Raw genomic sequence first — 18,919 nt, 5'->3', positions numbered from 1 at the left:
CATCTCCTTATAATAAGAAGACCGAGCTACATGAAGTGGTATGCCATTGGGAAAAAAGAGTATGCCAATGGATTCCTCTATCTACTCTTTCATGTGTGCATTAAACAAATCAGTTATGATGTTACTTTCAATTTGCACCTTGTGTTTCCACTTGCTCAATTGTGTTTCAGCCAGAGCACTATAAGTGGATGAAGGTGTTGAGGCTGCCCCTGACAATGTCATTCCTCTTTGCTGCAATCTAGGTGTAGAAATATGTGGCTGTGTTACATCCCAAATTTTGACCTAATTTGAAATATAGCCATTGAGGTTCAGATGAAGTCAGTTGGCAGTTTAATTTGTTATAATCTGGCGAAATGGTAAGATAGTCGTTATGATTTCAAGTGAAGATAACATGCTAGTTGATTGTTAATCACGAATTCATGGAGTTGAGAAGATGGTTAACCGTTATGATTAATTATGATTAAATAATTCACTATGATAATATAATTTAACTGCGGGGAATTTACTTGCAGTAAACATGTCGAATGGGGTGGAAGCAATGTCAGAAAAAAATTAGTCAGGAGCATCACCATCACTGGGCAGATGGGTAGAGGATCTAGTGACTTGAAACAGGATACATTTGTAGAACCGCATGAGTTATTTAAATAATTAATTTAATTAAAATAATTGAGTTAAAATATAAAACATATCTCAAAGGATTTTAATTTATCTCTCATCATATTATTTTAATAAATATTTATATACGTGCATATAATATAAAAATGATTTGGCACCATTATAATTTAATAAAGTGATGTTTATATGTACATATAAGATTATAATAATGTTCAAATTATAATAACATTTGAATTATTATTATTTTTGAATTATAATCTTACAATTCTATTCTTTCTTTTTAATATTTTTTGCTTTTAATCAATAACACTTGGCAATATAAATCAATTTGATTTTTGCAATTCGAATTGTTTTATAATCTTTCCAACTTCTCTTCCAACCTTTTATTTTCTCTTCCCTCTTGATTTCTCTCCTTTTTCAATTCAAATTCTTGATGTATTCGAATGGGCAAATAGTCTTCTTGATAACCAATGGTAGCCAAAGGGTCACAGCTGACCATTAAAAAGAGTATCATGAATCAATTTGGAGAGAACTTATTTCTTTTCCTTCTGCATTTTTCTCTATCTTTCTTTCCATCTGCTACGTCTTCTTATCAAGCCGAGTGAGAACATTCTCAGATATAACCATTCAGAGGTTCTAAAACCCAATTCATTCCCTTCTTCCTTTAATTCCTATCATTGATGGAAATTTAGAGAAAAGAGATATATAGTGGGTGATCAAGAATTTCGGCCGCGGAAGAAAGAAATCCAAATCTATTTGCAGGTCATGCGTCTTCCTTGCTAAGTCCAAACCGATGTTAGTCAGCTTCCATTACTTTCTTTTTTTGAATAGTATACCAAGAATTTAGTGCTTTGATTGGTTCGTTTACCACTAAATATTTTGTTGCTGCTGTATAAAATGAACAATGGACTGAATAGGAAGTGTATTTTGAATGCATATCTTCCATCCATAGTCGAAAATACATGTAGTTCAGGTCATGATTAAATGCAATTATATTCATAAGATTCCTTCTTTTGGTCAGCATATGTAATAACCCCAACGGATTATTGTCTCTTTTAGCACCAAAAACTCAATACTTCAAGGGTTCGGTTCTCACCCCACAGGATGGCAAGAAAACCGCTCTGATACCACTGTAATAACCCCAACGGATTATTGTCTCTTTTAGCACCAAAAACTCAATACTTCAAGGGTTCGGTATTTCGTCAAACAGTTAGCCAACAAGCTCTGATACCACTGTAATATCCCTTATAGGATTATTGCTTTGTTAACACCAAAATCTTAAAACTTCAAGGTTTAGACATTTCGTCAAACACTTGGTGAACAATGATCACAAAGGCAATGTTTCAAATCATCCATCAAATTAATGGTTATTACAAATGCAGTGATAATGGTGACGCAAACACGTTCAGAGAAATCTTATGGAGAGACAAATAACAGTGACAATATATATTTCATTCAGCTCTTACTAATAGAGTAACACCGGGTAAATCCCTTGCTACCTCCTGTACGATATCCTCTGCGTGCCTTCTTTGATCTTTTGCAAATTGCACCTGCTTGTCCTGTTGATCCGCTTCAAAGCCTGCGCAATACTGATTTCCGTCGATAATGTTGATAGAATATTAATATCTGCGGGAGGATACTCGGCTAGGGAGACCGCTGGAAGGTCTTAGGAATTCACAAGAGATGAAAGATTATACATATGCCACTACCTGCTGTAGGATTTACTCTCGGTAACCAAGCTTGCATATAATTCTGACCTTCGTTGTTTCCGCCGAAACTGGTCACTCTTCTATTGCCGGCTGAGAATGAATCGTCCCTCCATTATGCTCGAACTCCGTTTAATTCGGAGAGGATATCAACGGCGCCCAAGCAATGACTCTACTAGCAATACTCCTATTCACCCACCGTATGTAAGACGTTTCCTGTCCTTTGTTGCCTATGCGATACAGTTGCCGCTGGAAGTGCTGTCAGGACCGATGGCTTGAAGTCGCACCAGTTTATAGAGCTGCTGCGAAGGTTATTCACCTTCAATACATACACCCGCAACAATGCCCTTTGTTAATGATCCCACGGTGATTTGCTGGTATGGACAACAAACTTGAATCGCGTGAAAGTCCCTCCTCCAATCTTTCGCTAAGAGATTCCGGCACTTGTGATTTCTTCGTCCTTTCAATTTTACCTCCAATGATGAAAATGCCCTGAAGAATGACGCCTGGCTCGGGTAGATTAAATCCCACTTTCTTGGTCGACTGCTGTGTTTGAGTTTCTAAATCACGTCATGGACAAGCCTGAAGTATCTGCAGACTAAGCACTTCACCATAAATGATCTCTGCGATTGCTTTCGGTCCAGGTTCAGCCCTAATAATAGATGAAATGCTGCTGGAAGGTTGTCAAGGGAACTCGTCTTCTATTCCCGATCCGTTTTGCTGAAAAGGTCGCCTGACTCCTCTTGACAACTGATCCTGTAAAACCTTGTGAATAAATTATATCTTCGAATATCAACTCTCAGAATGATCCTCCGAAATTTTGGCCTTGAGCCACAGATTTTGCCCTGATGAAATGACTGAATGTCACCTCCAATCTGCAATAATTCAGATGATATTTCACACCCTCAAAATTGCGTACCGATTGACAGTTATCGTTCTCAATGGCCAATTGAGACAATTGCAGAAACCCTAGGTTCCACAATGCACCTGTGATTGAATCACAATCTGAAATCAAAAGAGAGATAAACAACTGCCTGATTCGAATGGAGCCCTGGGGTGCCTATTTATTCTTTTCTCTCCATCTTCTCCAGAGACTTCTAGAACATTTCTGATTTTATCTCTTAAGTGACTTTATTAAGTATTTTTATAATCCAAGTCACTTTATTAAATTAATTAAATATAAAGTTACCTTTTAATATTTATTTATTTGATAAGTTTATAAGTAATTAACTTAATATCACTTATTTATTTAATTAAAATGATTAATTAGTCGTCCTCATAAAATATTCATTATTTTGGACAACCAAGTTAATCAAATTAATTAATCAGACTGCCACCGAAAATTGGGGACATGACAGTCTGCCCTTCCTGAAATTGCTTGTCCCCAAGCAATGGTTGAACCATGAACCAATCAGTCTGCCTGGATCCCAAATGTAAATCTGTGTATCATCCCAATCCTCACCATACTCCCGTGGAGAAATCATCAATATCAACAACTGAGAAACTGTACTCAATACCCAAACAACTGACAACTCTGATGAAATCATCTGAAGACCAACTGTAGATGTCGAAAGAAGAAACCATTCTGCGGAACTTAAGCCAACTGAAACATCAACTCTATCAAAACTCAAGTCTCTGTCTAATTGACACTTGCACCCAACTGCACTGTGGATATGACAACAGCCATAGGTACCTGAGTCACTGCCATCAAATCCAATCTCTGATAAACTGTTCTGAGTGTGTCGATGCTGCAGGTTGGGTAACTTGCAACTACCAATTCTATTTTCAAAAGATGGTGCCAATTCATCCCAAAATGAATGGTAAGAAACTGGAGCTGATCTACACCTGCGTGAAATCAAATCTTCTATCTCTAGGTCAAAAGAAAAATGATGAGCGTGCCTCACCGTATAATGCTGGTAAGAATCACCAAACTCTGCTACTGGCTCTCCATCATATAACTGAGAATCAACAGATGGCTCCAATCTCTGACTCTGAGTAGCTGTAGGCTGGATAGGACCCTGTGCACTCTGCTCAACAAGCCCCACCTCAAAATCCCTGTGAGGTAGCATAGTAGAAAGGATCACTATAATCTTCTCAACCAATCTGCAAATAACACTAGTAACTTGGATGAGAACACCTTCTGTCACTTTATGCGAATCCAGATGAACACGTGCACTATCCAGCAAATACTCCATGAATGGTTCAGTGCAGTAAAAATTATACGAGGAAGCATCAACATACTCCCCCGCACACCACAACTGATCCTCCTGTAAGGGTGGCATTTTCAACTGAACCACACTGTCATCTATCTGAGAAGAATCAATCTCGAGACTCGACTCTACCGGTATCCCAAACTCATTAAGACCAACTTCTTCCAAATCCTGAACATGTGTGTCAGTCCCAACAACATGCTCCTCAGTAACAACTGCAGGAGTGTGTACTCACCACCAACCACCTCAATAGACAAATGAACTGGGTCTGGGGCTGGTTTTGACCGCAAATGCTCCAACTCCACGGTCACCTCCTTCAATTGAAACTGCGACTTCTGTAGATCCCGCCGTGTGTCCTCTAAAGCCTCAGTAGTCGCTATGAGCTCCTGGGAAAGCTCACTCACCTCTTCTTCACGATCCACGAGTGCCTCATAAGCTGTACTTCCCCACTCAACCAGGTGATCACGGTCAGCTACCAATCGTAAGTAATCCTGCTTCAAAATTCGTACAGCTTCACGCAAGGCATGAATCTCTACCAAAGAAAGGTAACCACCGCTGGACTCATCTATCATAGAAATACCCCAACCAGTGACAGCCAATAACTGACGAGTAGTATCAAAGTGCTCACAAGCAATAGCAATGTCTCGCTCACTAACTTTCAACTGGTTAGTCACATAATGGCTCTGGCTGAATTGTCTTCTACAAGCCTCTTCTGGTGCTTTGTCTATAGAGATATCCTCCAGGTTACTGATTTCTAGAATATTATCATCCATATCTCGCGAATCATCTCCAAGATTCATATCAACACCCAAAATGTCAAAAGCTGCAGTACTGCTATCTAATTCCTCTGTACCCAAAGAATTTGTCAAAGAAGCTGAATCTTCAAAACTGTCCATATCATCCTCCTGGATGTCAGCAGGGCCAAAATGATCCTGGGACTCATCTGTACCCACTGCCAAAAATGAAAAATCTTCAACACCTTTCAGCAAGAATGGTCGTCTAGATATATGAATCAAACCCAACAACGGTGCATAAAAACTAATACCAATATCGGATGAGCTGCTGGCACAAGGGAAAACAACACCGTGTATTTTGCTAATCACATCCATGATAGTACTCAAACAATCATGGCTACCATAAAGTGCTGAAGATCTCCAGTTGACTGAATCCCAAATGCTGCTGAAACATTCCCGAATCCATATACAAGAAACAGCTGGTAACTCAAGCAAACTACTTACCTGAGTAATGTGACCAATACCAGCTAACTTCATATACCTGTCTGCCATTGTCCTTGTATCCTGGATGTGAATGCAAGATGAACTCGTAACATTATCAGCCACCACATATGATCCGTCTACTGCAGGGAGCTGAATGTCAGGCATGCAAGATGAAACTAAGCCCAGCTCCATGCCATGCTCATTTCCATGTCTCTCCCAGTCCTGTAATGCCAATGGAGTATTTACCAAAATTGCTCGAGTGTCCTCAGGCTCGCGAGAAAACTTGTCAATTCCCTCCTTCCTTCTCAAGGCATCTAAATAGTCTCTGACAAGTCTAAGAAGATGGTCACGATCTGATAGAAGGTGTAAATAACTTAACTTCGTCGTTCCCATTCCTTCTCTAATTGTTTGTAAGTCAACACAAGAGAACTTTGCCTGGACTCTTTTTTGTCTATCCTGTAACTGGATCATCTGAATGTGATCCTCTAACATGTCCCGCATCTTGTCATGATGAGATAAGGAAGTCACAATACTATCTTCACTTACCTTCAGCTGGCTGGACAAATCATGTGAAGTACTGCCAGTCTCAACCTCATGTGGCGAAGCATCTAACTGAGCCTGGTACTCTTCCTCAGCAAAATCATGAATACTCAGTGTTTGCTCATCTCTACTAGGTATCTCACCATCAACATCCTCATCATCATCATCTGAACCCTCTGCTCTATAGTCATTGCCTGTTGGAACCATACCGTCCTGAGTACCTGAGACATCACCCTTGGGAAACTTGTATACCACTGTCTCAACTTGAGTATCAAGTTGACAGTTACTATCTATCAGCGTAATATCCTTCACCACTTCTTCCTGTGGCTGAACTGAAACCTCTGACTGATTGCACACTTGTTTCTCGAACTCCTCATTAAGGTTCCTGGTAACATCCCTCACTATATCAATCAATGCTTTGCGAGAAGATTTGCCAAATCGAAATCCAATTGTCTTATCCATCTTAGCTGGGTCGGACAGCCTGTCATTTATACGGTGGTGCTTAACCAACAGTTCAGACATGTTATGTCTGATTTTCCTGAGCTCATCCTGAATGTCGGAATAGCCCTCCTTTCCACAATTCCGACTCTGCATACTGTGTCTATCAATTGTCCAAGATTGTGTCCTTGGAGACTTTGTGTTGTACTTGTCCATCTTGGTTGAAGTAGAGTGTTGATCACTCATGTAATTCGGTTCTCACCCCACAGGATGGCAAGAAAACCGCTCCGATACCACTGTAATAACCCCAACGGATTATTGTCTCTTTTAGCACCAAAAACTCAATACTTCAAAGGTTTGGTTCTCACCCCACAGGATGGCAAGAAAACCGCTCTGATACCACTGTAATAACCCCAACGGATTATTGTCTCTTTTAGCACCAAAAACTCAATACTTCAAGGGTTCAGTATTTCGTCAAACAGTTAGCCAACAAGCTCTGATACCACTGTAATATCCATTACAGGATTATTGCTTTGTTAACACCAAAATCTTAAAACTTCAAGGTTTAGACATTTCGTCAAACACTTGGTGAACAATGATCACAAAGGCAATGTTTCAAATCATCCATCAAATTAATGGTTATTACAAATGCAGTGATAATGGTGACGCAAACACGTTCAAAGAAATCTTATGGAGAGACAAATAACAGTGACAATATATATTTCATTCAGCTCTTACTAATAGAGTAACACCGGGTAAATCCCTTGCTACCTCCTGTACGATATCCTCTGCGTGCCTTCTTTGATCTTTTGCAAATTGCACCTGCTTGTCCTGTTGATCCGCTTCAAAGCCTGCGCAATACTGATTTCCGTCGATAATGTTGATAGAATATTAATATCTGCTGGAGGATACTCGGCTAGGGAGACCGCTAGAAGGTCTTAGGAATTCACAAGAGATGAAAGATTATACATATGCCACCGCCTGCTGTAGGATTTACTCTCGGTAACCAAGCTTGCATATAATTCTGACCTTCGTTGTTTCCGCCGAAACTGGTCACTCTTCTATTGCCGGCTGAGAATGAATCGTCCCTCCATTATGCTCGAACTCCGTTCAATTCGGAGAGGATATCAACAGCGCCCAAGCAATGACTCTACTAGCAATACTCCTATTCACCCACCGTATGTAAGACGTTTCCTGTCCTTTGTTGCCTATGCGATACAGTTGCCGCTGGAAGTGCTGTCAGGACCGGTGGCTTGAAGTCGCACCAGTTTATAGAGCTGCTGCGGAGGTTATTCACCTTCAATACATACACCCGCAACAATGCCCTTTGTTAATGATCCCACGGTGATTTGCTAGTATGGACAACAAACTTGAATCGCGTGAAAGTCCCTCCTCCAATCTTTCGCTAAGAGATTCCGGCACTTGTGATTTCTTCGTCCTTTCGATTTTACCTCCAATGATGAAAATGCCCTGAAGAATGACCCCTGGCTCGGGTAGATTAAATCCCACTTTCTTGGTCGACTGCTGTGTTTGAGTTTCTAAATCACGTCATGGACAAGCCTAAAGTATCTGCAGACTAAGCACTTCACCATAAATGATCTCTGCGATTGCTTTCGGTCCAGGTTCGGCCCTAATAATAGATGAAATGCTGCTGGAAGGTTGTCAAGGGAACTCGTCTTCTATTCCCGATCCGTTTTGCTGAAAAGGTCGCCAGACTCCTCTTGACAACTGATCCTGTAAAACCTTGTGAATAAATTATATCTTCGAATATCAACTCTCAGAATGATCCTCCGAAATTTTGGCCTTGAGCCACAGATTCTGCCCTGATGAAATGACTGAATGTCACCTCCAATCTGCAATAATTCAGATGATATTTCACACGCTCAAAATTGCGTACCGATTGAGAGTTATCGTTCTCAATGGTCAATTGAGACAATTGCAGAAACCCTAGGTTCCACAACGCACCTGTGATTGAATCACAATTTGAAATCAAAAGAGAGATAAACAACTGCCTGATTCGAATGGAGCCCCGGGGCGCCTATTTATTCTTTTCTCTCCATCTTCTCCAGAGACTTCTAGAACATTTCTGATTTTATCTCTTAAGTGACTTTAATATTTATTAAATATTTTTATAATCCAAGTCACTTTATTAAATTAATTAAATATAAAGTTACCTTTTAATATTTATTTATTTGATAACTTTATAAGTAATTAACTTAATATCACTTATTTATTTAATTAAAATGATTAATTAGTCGTCCTCATAAAATATTCATTATTTTGGACAACCAAGTTAATCAAATTAATTAATCAGACTGCCGCCGAAAATTGGGGACATGACAGTCCGCCCTTCCTGAAATTGGTTGTCCCCAAGCAATGGCTGAACCATGAACCAATCAGTCTGCCTGGATCCCAAATGTAAATCTGTGTATCATCCCAATCCTCACCATACTCCCGTGGAGAAATCATCAATATCAACAACTGAGAAACTATACTCAATACCCAAACAACTGACAACTCTGATGAAATCATCTGAAGACCAACTGTAGATGTCGAAAGAAGAAACCATTCTGCGGAACTTAAGCCAACTGAAACATCAACTCTATCAAAACTCAAGTCTCTGTCTAATTGACACCTGCACCCAACTGCACTGTGGATATGACAACAGCCATAGGTACCTGAGTCACTGCCATCAAATCCAATCTCTGATAAACTGTTCTGAGTGTGTCGATGCTGCAGGTTGGGTAACTTGCAACTACCAATTCTATTTTCAAAAGATGGTGCCAATTCATCCCAAAATGAATGGTAAGAAACTGGAGCTGATCTACACCTGCGTGAAATCAAATCTTCTATCTCTAGGTCAAAAGAAAAATGATGAGCGTGCCTCACCGTATAATGCCGGTAAGAATCCCCAAACTCTGCTACTGGCTCTCCATCATATAACTGAGAATCAACAGATGGCTAAAATCTCTGACTCTGAGTAGTTGTAGGCTGGATAGGACCCTATGCACTCTGCTCAACAAGCCCCACCTCAAAATCCCTGTGAGGTAGCATAGTAGAAAGGATCACTATAATCTTCTCAACCAATCTGCAAATAACACTAGTAACTTGGATGAGAACACCTTCTGTCACTTTATGCGAATCCAGATGAACACGTGCACTATCCAGCAAATACTCCATGAATGGTTCAGTGCAGTAAAAATTATACGAGGAAGCATCAACATACTCCCCCGCACACCACAACTGATCCTCCTGTAAGGGTGGCATTTTCAACTGAACCACACTGTCATCTATCTGAGAAGAATCAATCTCGAGACTCGACTCTACCGGTATCCCAAACTCATTAAGACCAACTTCTTCCAAATCCTGAACATGTGTGTCAGTCCCAACAACATGCTCCTCAGTAACAACTGCAAGAGTGTACTCACCACCAACCACCTCAATAGACAAATGAACTGGGTCTGGGGCTGGTTTTGACCGCAAATGCTCCAACTCCACGATCACCTCCTTCAACTGAAACTGCGACTTCTGTAGATCCCGCCGTGTGTCCTCTAAAGCCTCAGTAGTCGCTATGAGCTCCTGGGAAAGCTCACTCACCTCTTCTTCACGATCCAAGAGTGCCTCATAAGCTGTACTTCCCCACTTAACCAGGTGATCACAGTCAGCTACCAATCGTAAGTAATCCCGCTTCAAAATTCGTACTGTACGGATGTGACACGTGTCAAAAATTCGTACGCAAATGGGGCAAAAAAGGATCGGCTGTCCACGGGAATGACGTGGCAATTCCGATGTGAAATTGAGTTGGCGCGAGTGAGTAAAATAGCGACACGTGTCACAGTCTCTGTGCAGGTTGCGGATGTGGCAGGGAGTCTAGGTGGCGGGTAAATCTCGCTGCGTGTCCGCTTATCAGGGGACACGTGTCCTAGGCCGGAATATGCCGTAGCCGGAGGTTTTTTTTTTAAAAAACACGCCGAACCAGCTCATCCAGCCGGGAAACTTGCCTGCGCCGAAAACGTAGCAGTGGGCCAGAAAGAACAGATAGTCGACACCGGGAGGTAGATGAATTCGCGGGCGGGAGGTAAGTCAGGCGCCGATGCCGAAAATTTGCAGATCGCACCGAAGGTTTTTTACAATGCTCGGAATATCTGCAAACGGCCGGGAATCTGACTGCGCAAAACAAAGCACAAAGGGTGGGAAAGTATTGTGCAGGTCGCAGAGAAATGTGATGACCGCGCCGGAAACTGCAATTCAGCGCCGAGAGGAAAGTCTGCGAGCTGGCCGAAAAACAGTCGTGAGAAGCCGGAAAAGGAAAACCTGCCGAAAACAACAAATCGCCACCAGAAAACAACAGAACACAACTGCAGAGTTGAATGCAATCGTCGAAACCCTTAGACAACGCCGGCGGGATTTCTGGGACGCACGGGAGTTGGAACACTTTTGAACACCGCACCCCAGAAAATGTAGAGTAAATGGTGTCGGAGAACGTAGATCGTGATGTCGACGCCGCAGAGCAGGAATCCAATAGTGAGTCAGAAAACCCAACCTCACCAAAAATGTTCAGTCGCTGGGAAAGAGGATACCGGCGGGAGGAAGGACGGCGTGGCCGGAGCTTATAAACCCTGTCAGAAAATGAAACAACAACCGCCGAAAATGTTTTGCGGGGAGCCAGGAAATGTCTGCGCTCGTGGGCGGAAAGTGAAGATCGACGCAAGAGCTCTCCTTTCGCTGCCGGGAACTACAAACACCCTCTCCGGAATCTCCTCTATGGGTCGGAGGTATGGATCACGCCGGATTTCGGTATTTTAATCCCACATTGAGAGTGGTAAAGCGTTGTGCGCTAAATAAAAGAAACTCCCACAGATACCAAATAAACAAGTGTTTGGCCGCCAATGAAAACTAACGGAATTTGTGTGACCGCCGGGGGTTAAAATGTGGGCCGAATTTTGTGTTGTACCCTAACCGCAGATTTGTACAGTAGAGCCGCAAGATAGATATACCCGCGATTTAATAAAACTCCCTTGCGACAAAATAAAAAAACTACAGGGGCGGGAACTTACAGCCCGGTTCTGCACAAATATTTTCCTCGGCTACCAGCTCGTAGGGCTAGAAAAAATTTCCGAAAATTTGCAAGAAAAATATGACGGAAATACAGGTAATACAGAGAAAATACAGATCCAAAAATAATCAATGAGATCTGCGAAAAAAGACCATACCCATACTGCAAATCGGGGCCTTCGGGTTCCGATTTGCAAAAAAAAATTGCCTCACGATCGACTTTGGGCCAAGGTAGCCAAGTTTATAGTCAATTTTCACCGATTCAGCATTCCGGACGCAATGGCGAGGTCAAATTTAGCGTTGGACACTCCCAATTTCTACAGTACTCCGGATTTGAGCTGAGGTGACGAAGCAAGCAAGAGGTCTCGAACGGCTTGTGATGAAAAAATCTCCAAGTTGCTCTGGTACCATGTAAGAATTTGCCTAAGGGCAAAATTCATCCAGGAACTAAGAACTCAAACACAAGCACACAATAGACCAAAGAGAGAGAGTATGTTCAAAATAACAATGTATTCAATAACTAGTTCATGAAAGTACACTAGGAGTGCCTGAATATAAAGGCCTCAGGAGAGCTTCTAGAATGTCTCGTAATCAGCACCATGATGTGTCATACAACCAAGCACATGTCCACCGGATATGGGTTATCCTCCATTAAGCACAGAAGTAAGTGCGGTGATGAGAGGATAAGCCTACAAGGATGTGACACGCAAAACAGTGTTGTAGACACCATGTGCTAAAATAGAGTTGCGTACTCCTGTGTTGTCTACATGACAACTCATAAAGGTGCGCAAACTCCTAAGTGTCTCACAAATAAAAATAATAAAATAATGCATAAACCTAAGTAAACTTAAGTGTAATAAGTAAATACTTATTTACACCAACAAGATTTATGAATTGTTTTTCATTCTTATGAATAATGAATATAAGCATATTTTCTATTCTTGAGTTACTGCCACAATTAAGTAATCAGAAGGAAAGAAATCTGAAGCCCTAATTGATTGAGTGATAACTGGGACCCTAAATGATACAGTGGTCCCTAATTGAATCCATGGTATCGGAAGCCCTATTTGAATCAGTGGTATCGGAAGCCCTGAGTGATACAATGGTATTAGAAGCCCTAAAAGATCCAATGTTAATCGATGCCCTAATGATTACAGTGGTAAGTGATGCCCTAATTTTATATAGTGGTATTTAATGATAATCGTCATTTGATTTTGAATTAACAATATTAGATGGAAATCGTTTTGTGATAATGTTATAGTGGTATTTGTGGACTAACCCGAGTGGTTGCAGAAGCATCAATAGTTTTAATTTTGATCACAAATTTTATGGAATGTGTTTTGTTTAATTTCTACAGTGATTTTCATTGATGGTGTTTTCAGCTCTTCGTTAAGGAATTTTTTTTAACTGATTTTAACCGCAATCCCTTTCATATGAATGAAACTAATTTAACTAACTTCCTATGAAGATGAAGTGATAATTATATTTGTTTGAGTATGTAATTTGTTAATTAAGACCCGGGAAAACGGGACGTTACAGGCTGACCCTGCATTTTTTGCTCATCCATTTGCTGAATACTCTAGATTTGTTCCTACTAGACAAGGTAGTAGGCATTGTGATTCCCAAGTCATCTAGAACACCCCATAGCTTGTTGAGCTCAACTTTATAATGCAAATTGTCAGGCTTCTTCAAAAACCCAAATGCTCCCACACCTTTTCTTGGCCAAAAGAGGAAGTGTGCATTTACTCTAGTGATGCTACCAAACTATTTTGTACCACAAATGTTACATTTTCATTTCCTTGTGCCACCACCTAATGGCATTGGGGTTGTTACCCTTGTTGCAAACTGTCTAAGAGGAGATTTAGGATCGTAAGTAACCCTAACCCACTTTGTCAAAAAATGTGTAGAGGCAATCAGTAGATGGTGCACTATCTATGGAACTAGTTTGCTTTTGCGGATCTAGCTCATGCTCACCCTCTAATTGGTGTCATCATCATGCCCGAGTCATAATCTAATTGGCTGATAGTGCCACTATGAGAATGAGTTTCCATCTCATCATCACTTGTTATATTACTGTGGGAGCTCATTTTGACACTGCATTTCACCAAATTTTTAAAAAAAACAATGAACCTGTTGTCCTGCATTTTGTTGCCACAAAATGCAGGTAATAGTACAAAACTTTTTCAAACTAGTTTCGCACCTCTCTAAGCTGAATTTGTTATTCAAATGCTTAATGTTGATCAATCAATCAACTCCAATTCACATATCAAATTCTTTTATTGGAAGCTTTTGTCAAGTCCTTTTCGTTTTTCAATTTGTCAAGCCTATGTTTGATTTTTGAGGCCTTCATCGTCCTTTTCTTTGTTTTTGAGTGTGTGTTTGTTGGCTTTCAGTCATTTGGTCTTGCTCAAGTCATGGCTTTCAGTTTCCTCTTTGATTTGATCTAACCTAGAGCCTAATCAGAGTTGTTAGTCAAAAGATATGGCCATTTTAGTGCCCAAAAAGTGGACCTTTTTTATGCAATACCATAAATTAAAAATATCATGTTATATTTCTAATTTGACATTCACTTTTTGAAAAATATAACTTAAATTCATTTTATGTTATATTTTTAAGTTACTTTATCAATTAAATTTTCACTTAAAGTAACTATAGTGCACTTTATGTTATATTTTTCACTTAACTAACTATATTAACTATATAGTTCAATTTAATTTTCAGCATTTAAATCAAACACTCTAGTAAATATTACTTATTAAATGATATTTACATATTATATTATTAATATGATATGTAAATATAATTTATGTCACATTTAAGTAATATTTTGTTGAGACTAAATTGACATGTGTTAATTAAATCACTTAAATTCATCAAAAGTGGACCTTTTTCATGCCATTGCATGCAAATTTCAACTTAGAAGTATAAAGTCATCAAAAGTGGACCTTTTTGATGCCATTGCATATAATTTCACTTAAAATATGCAATGACATCAAAAATGTGAGCTTTTCTCTTAATATGTATATGCATTTTTTTAAATATGCATTCACCTCCAAAACGTGAGTCCTTTTAAAAATATGCGTTCACTTCCAAAAGGTGAGTTTTTTTTTTTAAATATGCATTCACATCCAAAATTTGAGTTTTTTAAAATATGCATTCCCCTCTAAAAGGTGCGTTTTGCATCATGGGAAGTTTTTAAAACATACATACACCTCTAAAAGGTGGGTTTTGCACTTGAACTCATGCTCATGCCCTTTTAAAACCCGATTTTGGAGAAAATACATGCAAAGAGCTCTCAAGAACCCATTTTTGAAGATTTTGCTTGATTTCCTCAATGGATTTTCTTGAAATCTTCTCCATTGAAGTCATTTTTGCAAGTCCATGGATTTCTAAACAATGAATGTTGAGATTTCTTGCTAAAAAATGTTAGTTTTAACTCCATTAGTTTTAACTCCATTCAAGGGCACGTTTTGGAGGAAATCACCAAAAATCCATCATTTTGGCTCACATTTTGGCAAGAGGAGTCGTTTTGGCAATTTTAGTGATTCTCATTGCATCTTGGCTCACGTTTTGGTGTTTGGAAGCCAAAACATGTTGTTTCATGCCTTGGAGAATCGTGTTTATTGCAAAAACGTCCCATGTACATGCCAAAGCCAAAAACGTTGGGATCTTGAGCTTTCTTAGGGCACGTTTTTGGCATTGGCCATTAAAAATGCCTCATTTGCTGCCCACTACAGATTCCCTTTGCAAAGTTTGAAAAAGTCCAAGTTTTTTGAAAAAAATTTCAATTTCGGAGCCTCTCCCACTTTCATTTTTGACACTTAATCATCATGTAAGTGGACATTTTCTTTCTTGCTAATAAATTTGTGTTTATCTTGCTGATTTTATCCATATTTTAGTTTAATGATTGCCACTTGTTGAAATCGATGCCATGGAAATTGTATTTTTCCTTTAAAAATGATGAAATGGTTCATTTTCATGTTTTTGGTTTTTCCCCAAATTCCAAATTCCAAATTGCATATTGAAGTGTTTTTCTTGTTGACATGTTTGAGTCATTTGCCAAAGGTATGTTTTCCTTTTGAAGTTTGTTTTGTATTGTGTGCTTGCTTTCCCGTTTTTCTCCATTTTGGAGAAGTTGCAAGTTCTTTTCGAAGAACTTGAGCATGTTTCACTTAACTCCATCTTCCATTTCATGTGAAAGCATCATCACTTTTCGTTTTCATCTTCCATGTCATGACACTTCGCATCTCATTCATCAAATGCAATTACATGTTTTACATCTCATTCATCATCCGCATGTGCATGTAATCTCATTTTCCACTTCCATTTTCACTCATCTCACTTTTCGCATCCACTCACACAACACAATTACATGAAAAGCCTTAGGTGTAATTGCATCTCCAAAACCCGTTTTTGACTTAAAAGTCACTTTTTGAAAAGCAAATAATATCATATGCATGTTTTCCCATGTATTTTGACTTCACTTTTTCACCAAGATGACTATAAAGTTCATTTTTCCTCAAGCTACATTCCATTTTCATCTCTCCATATGCACTCTCGCCTTCATGAGCAAATACATGTTTTTCCACTTCTCGTGTCTTTTCACATTTTGCATCTCATCCTTTATCCGCACTTACATGTAAAGCTCATCCTCCATCCACATTCGCATCTCATCTCACTTTCCATCCCTTATTACATGTTGCACTTACATGTAATTCGTTTTCCATGCAATAACATCTTGAAAACCTAAGTCACAGTTTTGAAAATCAACAATCTTTGTTTGTACGCATACTCATGCATTTCACCTTCACACATATCCATCTCCTTCCATTTTCATTTTCATTACACTTCATTTCACATTCCATTTCCATTCACATTTCATCTCCATTCACTGCATATGTATATGATTTCTCTTTGAAATCATCTCATTGAATCTACTAAGTTTCAAATCCGTATTCGAACCTTTGTTGCTGACTGAAAATCAACTTGTATGGCAATTCCCTCTAATGATGTGTTTATGTTTTGGGATTTTTGTGTTGCAACACAAGCACAAGAGATGCCCTCACCATCTAAATCTAAGGCAAGATGAAATATCAATTTGACAAAGAGTTGGCTCATGCAGCTCCATCATTAGTCGTATCTATTCTTGACAATGTGCTGGACACAAAAATTGGACATGTGGACATGGCTGATTTTCTACGAAGAGTAAAAAATCTTGTTAGTCATGAGATGAAGTGTATCAAAAGAAGTCATATTCATTTGGTGTCTGCATTTCCCATGGCTGCCATGGAACCTGAAAGGAAGTCAAAACTGGAAATTATAGGGAAAGATGGTGCTTCTTCTTCTGATGTGAAGAGTTCCCTCAAATTCAAGTTAAAGGGTAGAACGGGATCTAAATCATCTCAGATCTCTGAACCAGTTCAAGAATCAAAGGAAGAATTAGAGGAGGAATTAGAGACAGAATCAGATGAAGAAGATGAGGAGGAAGAAGAGGATGTCATGATCATATCTTCCCCAAGGCCTGCACAAACTCATGCAACATCCATGCATGAAGCACCTTTTTTGAATGAGATAGATGATGATGTGGATTCATTTTCCACTGTTTTCACACCTTCTACTCCAGTTTCAGAAGTCAACACATTGGCTTTCCTATTTCTTCAGCTACTCCTCTCATTCTCGCAAATGAACAATATGAACACTTGGGAAATGTGTTTGAGGATTTTCCAACTCTTACAAAGGGTAAAGTTTCTCAACTTGATACATCTCTGACAGGCTTTGAGCTCTTCGTGACAGAATCCTCTCAACATGCACCTTTGAATTCAGCTATGCAAACTGAATCTTGTTCACTCACAACAGAGATACAATCTAGATCAATGCCAATGGTCTCCACTGTACCTGCTTCTACAGTTGAAAGTTTTAGCTTGCCTGCATGGTTGAGTAGAATCACAACGAAGAGAAGAAAAGTGGTTGTACCTCCGGATAATCTCCCTGTAAAGAAAACTAAGTCCAAATCTTTGAAAGATAAGATTGTTTCAAGGATCTTAGTTGATTTGGATAAAACCAAGTTTGTAGAACTTGTTGAGCCACTGGCGGACAAACCTGTTGAAGAACTTACCCGTTCTAATTACAAGTCCACTAAGGTTGAAATCAAGAAACAGTCATGTTTGAGTTGTTTGCAAGATGTTCAAGATGCATTAGCTAATGTATTGAAAAGCAATAATGAATTATGGGAGAAAAAGAATCAACTCAAATAGGAGGTTACTCATCTAAATGAAGTCATTCGGCAACAATCTTCTCAAACTGTTGTTATTGTGTCTCAGATATCCAAGGAAAGAAATTTGATTGAAACCGCCAAGTCTTGGATAGGAGAAGTCATCTCTGAAGGAGTTTGAGCCATTATAGAAACATTTGCAGTTCTTAAGCGTGTCAAAGAGATGAGTGAAATGGAGCGAAACTTGATTTCTTCCTTGACTCGAGAAGCGGATGACTTGAAGGAGGTCCACAATGATTGGGATGAAATTGGTGTTGGAAATAATCAAGACTAGCTAGGTTACCGAGAGGGGAGTGGTGAATCAATAACCTCAAAAAGTTTAAATTAATTCAGCACTTAATCAGCATAATCCATTCACCATTAATTCATCTAATCTACTGCATGCATAAGAAATTGAAAGATAAACATTCATGACACATGAACACAGAATTTGGTGACCCAGAAACCTTCCAAATAGAAAGTAAAATTGGGGTGGGGATGATACCCACAAAACTTCACTACAGCAGTATAAAGTTGGCCTGTTAAGGCTTACATTGACCACTTCTGATGATCTGACCTGTTAAGAGCAATTTGGACTGCTAGATCCACCTTGTTAGAGGTTTTACAAACATACAATGAAGTATGCACTCTATTAAGAGATTTTAGAGAAAGACTGTTAAGTCTACCCTGTTCAAGGATTTAAAAAATCGATTCACCTGTTAGGATGAAACAGTACATTTGACTTACAACTTGATTGCTGATTAGATCCTTGAAGTACAGATCACCACTTGTGATTGATATAACTTTAATGCTCCTTGTAGACCTTGCTAAATACTCTGCTTTGCTGCTGATTCGCATTCACTCTTCTCAAAACATTACATATCCATC

The 18,919-nt window shown here is 39.3% G+C and overlaps 1 protein-coding gene across 6 annotated transcripts in view; it reads right to left on the bottom strand.

The window, feature by feature from the left end:
* Positions 1-18,919, bottom strand: part of LOC149540592 (RNA pseudouridine synthase 7-like) — a 232,021-nt gene that overhangs the window by 186,785 nt on the left and 26,317 nt on the right. The gene's annotated exons all lie outside the window — the stretch shown is intronic.

The sequence above is a fragment of the Cupressus sempervirens genome, chromosome 9 (genome assembly GCF_028749045.1).
Source record: "Cupressus sempervirens isolate cs-2001-9-10 chromosome 9, ASM2874904v1, whole genome shotgun sequence".
NCBI lineage: Eukaryota > Viridiplantae > Streptophyta > Pinopsida > Cupressales > Cupressaceae > Cupressus > Cupressus sempervirens.
Note: the sequence above shows the minus strand (reverse complement) of the source record. Positions and strands in the feature narration are given on the sequence as shown.